Below are 6,332 nucleotides of genomic sequence, written 5' to 3'. Positions count from 1 at the left end.
ATGTTTTTTCTCATATGTAGGTTCTAGCCTCCAAATTTTATGTACTTTTATGTGGGAGTGAACTGTGAGCAGAGGTCAGGAAATTAGAAAGAGGACCTTAAGAGGAGGAAAAGATGCCTTAAGGGGAGAGAGGAGGGTAATAGAATATATATGATTAGTGAGAATACTAGGAATGAGAGGTATAAGTAGAGACAGGGAATGGGGGAGGGGTGTGCAGAGAAATGGGGAGAGGAGCAGGTTGTGGGAGAATCAACTAAAACTAAATGTGTATGAAATGCCATAGGAAACCTGTTACTTTATTCTAATTAAAAATTAAAATTAAAAAATTACTTGGCATGATGAAATCAGATGGTCTATGTCTTAGAGAAGATGGCAGTTATAGGATTTGCATCTCAAATATGTGTTTTCTTAAAGAAAATAATGTAAGTTCCAGACAGTACTCTAGTTACTACACAGAGCCTTGCCCTTTCGCAGGGAACTCAGTAAACTTCTCTTCCTATCTAGCCTGAAGGGTGAATTCGTTGACCAGTTTTCCCACTACCTTAGTGCTTTGACTATAACCTGTCTTCATATTTAAATTTTCTCTTCTATACAAAAGAAAGACCATCTGATTCCATCATACCAAGTAATTTTTTTTTTTTTTTTTTTTTTTTTTTTTGGTTTTTCGAGATAAGGTTTCTCTGTGTAGCTTTGGAGCCTATCCTGGCACTCGCTCGGGAGACCAGGCTGGCCTCGAACTCACAGAGAGAGATCCGCCTGTCTCTGCCTCCTGAGTGCTGGGATTAAAGGCGTGCGCCACCAATGCCCGGCACCAAGTAATTTTTTAATTAACTATACTCATTTACTTATTTGGGGAAGGAGACAGCACATGTGTCTCCTTCGAGTGCAGGTCAAAAGATAACTTGTTGGAGTCAGTTCTCTCCTCCCACCATGTGGTTCCTGGGGATCAAACTCAGATTTTTAGGCTTGGTGGCAGGGCCTTTTTCCAGTGAAGCCATCTCATCAGATTCAGGGAAGTTTACTAATATGAACACTTAGATGATTCAATAGCTATAACACATACTACTTGTTAAATTTTTGCTTAAATTAGAGATAAAGAAAAAGAGAGGCAGATGAGACATAAGACTAAGAGACATATTTGACATATTAACCAGTTTATTATTAGGCAGGGTAGGGAGACTAAGAGAGAAGAGGAACAGGGGTAATGGCTGACCGCTATGGCCAGTCGCCATAGAGAGGCAGAGAAAGCACGTAGGTGGGAGAAGAGCAGAGCAGAGCAGAGAGAAGAGTAGAGAGTGAGAAAAGAGAGAGAAGTGTCAAGAAAGTGTACCGGGGTAGGGGTCCGTCTTTTAAAGGGGTCCTCTGCACCTGCGTGCAGACTTAGTTCCATGGAACCCTGGGCTGACCTGGGTACTGCCTGTTCCACCAGGTAGCAGGGGCAGGCCAGCATAATGCCTGAACCTTTCACCACTTTTTTTTTTTTTTTTAGGAAAATAACCTTTCCTCATGGATTTACCATGTGGCAGCCATTATGAGTGATAAAAAGAAGGATGGACAGTTGCCACCTTCAAGTTTTCTAAGAGGATGGAGAAATGGATCAGCAGTTAAGAACACTTGGCTGTTCCTGCAGAGGACTCAGGTTCAGTTCCTTGCACTCACAACCATTGGTAACTACAGTTTCAGGGAAGCCTGTGCCTCCTTCTGACTTCTCTCAACACCAGGGACATCAAGGTACACATACATGTATGCAGGCAAAACACTTCGATGTGCATAACAAAATAAATAAATGTCAAGAAAGATTTAAGCAAGCTAGCACCCAGGAGGCAGAGGCAGGGCAGATTTCTATGATTTCCAGGCTAACCTGGTCTAGATAGCAAGTTCCATCCAGGGACAGACAGTGAGATCCTCTCTCAATAATAACAGAAAAAGATACCTTCTGGTTGGTGGGGAAACAGTGCCAACACCTTGATACTCTGATTACAAAGTAGTATGTTTTACAGCACATAGGCTGGACAAGTGCTCTATTGCTGAGTCACATCCCCTGTCTTGTCTACCAAGATACTTTCAAGGTAAGCTGCCTGGGCTCATGGCCCTGCTGCTTCTTAAAGATGGAATATCAAAATCTTGGCCAGACCCTTGGTTTCATTCATCATCACCTTACTTCTGTCAGGTAGTATGCAATCCTGTAGGACATTTTTGAGATGCCAGACTGAGATGGCATCAAGGAACTCTGCCAGATTTTGCCTAATCATTGTTCCGTTACTTTGAAAAATAGTACTTGTGGGGTCACTTCAAGGTAGCCTGAGCTAACTTGATAATGACCCAATAAATGTCAGATTGAAGAAAAGAAAGGCATCTTATGCAAGCAGGGAATTTGGTCTCTGACATTACTAAGCATCTACTAGGAAGGATTTTGTTGATTACACATACATTTACACACCCACATATATATATATATATATATATATATATGAATGTTGAATGAATGAACATATATAAATATATACACAGTGTACTTAATTTCATGGCATCTAACTAGGAAACCATTATAATCCATTTTAATATGGAAAAACATAATTAAGGTGACAAAATATGAAAAGTATTGGATTTCTCAGAAGCATTCATATCAGAATTCAATGACCTATATGAGAATAAAATGAATGTTCTTTGCCTTGGTTTAAGCTATGTGAGCTTAACTAAAACATTTAAGGAGAAAAAAAAAAACCTGTTGCATCACATGGGGAAGCAAATTGCCCATGGCACTTGCAACGCACCAGGGACCCCCTCCCTGTGCTAATTTGTATCCTCAGTTTAGTTTGAGTCTGATCACTCTCAGGAGGATTCATTATAACTCACAACTGTCTCCATTCTGGACTGACTGGAGTCATTCCCTTTACAGACACAAAACAACCCCCAAATTCTCCTCTTTCCTCCTGTTGTTACCCACAGCTCATTTGGGGAAGCATGCAAAATTGCATTAAGACTTTGGACACTGTAAAAATAGACATATTCAAATGCTATTTGAATACTCCAAAATGCCTTTCCAATATAGCATCTTCATTAAATATATTGACTGTTAAATAGGATGGGAACTGTGAACACATAATTAAATGACTGAAAGAGTGCTACTGTGCTTTGAAAGAACGATGTTACAGTTGTATGTGTGACTATCTCATTGTCTTGAGGAAATCACGTTTGTTTCTATTTTACTCTTAATACTCATCAACTTGACAGCTTCTTTCCATATGTGTTGTTATTTTTTTAATCCTTAGCATTTTCTGTGACTAAATAAATACCTTCATTGTAGTCAGTTAGTGTTTGTTGAACCCAGCAAGGTAATTGGCTGAATGGCTGCTTAGTGTTTTGTTCCCAAAGCTAATTAGACACTTGATATACTAAAGTCCCTAAAGAAGACAGTTTAAAAAAAAAAAGACCACGAGGGCCAAATGTAAATATTAGCCAAGAATAGCTAGCTATAAATAAATAAGCACTTATTTCCCAGGTATTGGCTTACAAAGAAAAAGTACGGAAATGACATAATAACTTTAGAATAAACTGTGTGTAGTAGCTCACAACCATAAATTGAGTATTTGGATCAGGATTAAACACCCTCTTCTAGACTTTGAAAGTACTTGTATGAACCAAGTGCTTATGCACCAATATATTCATGTGCACACACACACATCACCACACACCCACCTAAAATAAAAAACCCAATCTTAGAAAAAAAGTAACAATTGCATCTAAATCAGATTCATCTGGAGAAAAGTTCAGTTTGAAGCCATACCTCATACCGTGCCAAAAATAAGTTCTAGATAAGTAAAAGATATTTTCATTATTTATTTATTTATTTATTTATTTATTTGTGTGTGTGTGTGTGTGTTTTGCTTTGTTTTGTTTGTTGGGGGAGTTCGTTGAGACAGGGTTTCTCTGTGGGTTTTGGAGAATGTATTGGAAGTAGCTCTTGTAGACCAGGCTGGTTTGGATCTCATAGAGATCTGCCTGCCTCTGCCTCCCAAGTGCTGGGATTAAAGGCATGCTCCACCACTGACTGGCTTTGTTTGTTTTTTAATACTAACAAAAAGAATTAGGCCAGATATAGAGGTGAATGTCTGCAGTCCTAGCACTCAGGGTGGAGACATGAGGATCAGATCATCAGTTGGAGGCCAAAGTGAGTGACATAGCATGTGTAAACTTTGGGTTTGATCGTTAGCACTTCAGAAAACAAGAGTTAGGAATTTTATCATTTAGAGTGAAAAAGAAGAAGAAATAAGTTATTATTGGTAGATGATATAGGTAAAGACAGAAAACACAAAAGAATCTATAGTGAGAGACAGGTAGTTGGCTGGGCATGGTGGCACACACCTTAATCCTAGCATTTGGGAGGCAGAGGCAGTAGATCTCTGTGAGTTCAAGGCCAATGCCAGGGCAGTCAGCCTCTCCCTCTCAAGGAGAGAGTGGTGGAGGTACTAAGACTAGGTAGCTCTAGTTAAGTCCCTAGGACCACAAATCCTTTAAAAAATGAGGTTGGTAGGTAAAAGAATGAATATAAAAATCATTTGTACTTCTAGCTGGGTGGTGGTGACATAGGCCTTTAATCCCAGCACTCAGAAGGCAGAGGCAGGTGGATCTCTGTGAGTTAGAGCCAGCCTGATCTACAGAGTAAATGCCAGGAAAGATTCCAAAGCTACACAGAAAAACCCTGTCTCATAAAACCAAAACAATAATAATGATTATGATGATGATAATAATAATAATTTGTACTTCCATATACCAACAACAGTTAGGAATAAAGTTATTGCCCTGTGTGGCAATACATGCCTTAAAAAAAACAAACATAATTCTTTATTGATTCTTCGGAAATTTCACATCATGCACCCAATCCCGCTCACCTCCAGTCCCTCCAGATCCACCCTTCACCTCTGCAGCATGCCCCTCCCTGACTTAATTCAAAACAAAACAAGCTAACAAACAAACAGTCCCCCCCCCCACCATCTTCCATCTTGCCAGCACCTCTTCATTCATCCTAGTGGCATCAGGAGCTGCTGTGTGTCACATAGTCTTTTGTCTAATCAACCCCACCTGAAAAATGTTCATTGCAATGAGTCATTGGTCTGTTGGCATGCCATCATCACTGGGCTGGGCCTTCATCAAAACTCCTCTCAGACATCCTGTTTTTGGCCCTGAGTCATGGGTATCCTCCTGCGATCATTCAGCAGGACCAGCCCCTTCATGCAGTCAAGCAGGTCATAGATGTAGCAGCTGTCAGTGTGGGCCAACCCAAGGCTGGTCAGTCTGGGCCACTGGGACGCAGGCTCAGTCAATGGACAGAGCCGGGTCTCCTAAGCCCAAGCCACAGAGGCCAGCTCTCCCACACCTGTAATCCCAGCACTCAGGAGGCAGAGGTGATTGGATCTCTGTCAGATCAAAGCCAGCCTGGTCTACATGTCGAGTTCCAGGACAGCCAAGCATAATGAGGCTTTGTCTAAAGGAAGGAGGAAAGCAATGAAGGAAAGGAGATAGGAAGGGAGAAAAGGAGGGAGAGGGGAAGGATAGCACCAAAAATTTCAAAAATAAACCTTTTTTTTGAGAGAGAAATTAAAAAAAAATCAAATACAGGAAAGGTCTATCCTGTATCTCTGAGCAGAAGACTTACTTATCTTAGAGTTATCAATTCATCCAAACTTATCTATAGGTTCAGTATAATCCAATCAAATCAGAAAATTTTGTTTTATGTATGAGACTTTATAAGCTGCTTTTAAAACTTAACGGAGACATAGAGAGGACTAAGCATAGTGAAGACAGTTGAGAAAGACAGAAGTAGGCTGGTCTATGAAATATTGAGATTTACTATAAAAAACAATGTTTAAATCAGTCTGGTCATAGTGCAAGAACAGAAAGTGGAACAATGGACTACAAAAATAATGTGCCCAGAGATGAACTGCTGTGTTGAACCTCTGGTCCATACCAGATATGGTGCTTTAGAACAGTGGGTTTTCAGTCAAGGTACACAGACATTGATTTTCACATGCTAAGCAAAGAAAAAACAATATAAAAATTCAATTATGCCAGGTGTTGGTGGTCCATGCCTTTAATCCCAGAACTCAGAAGGCAGAGACAGGCAGATCTCTGTGTGTTCGAGGCTAGCCTGGTCTACCAAGCAAGTTCCAGGACAGGCTCCAAAGCCACAGAGAAACCCTGTCTGGAAAAACAAAAAGCAACAACAAAAAATTTCAATTATGAGTATATTATATTTGTAAATATGGAAGGTGGAATGATATGTTTTAAGATATTCCAGATGGGAATATCTATAGTGAAACAGGTGAAAAGTT

This window comes from Cricetulus griseus, chromosome 3, assembly GCF_003668045.3.
Source record: "Cricetulus griseus strain 17A/GY chromosome 3, alternate assembly CriGri-PICRH-1.0, whole genome shotgun sequence".
In the NCBI taxonomy this organism is placed as follows: Eukaryota; Metazoa; Chordata; class Mammalia; order Rodentia; family Cricetidae; genus Cricetulus; species Cricetulus griseus.
This window is presented reverse-complemented; position numbering follows the sequence as displayed.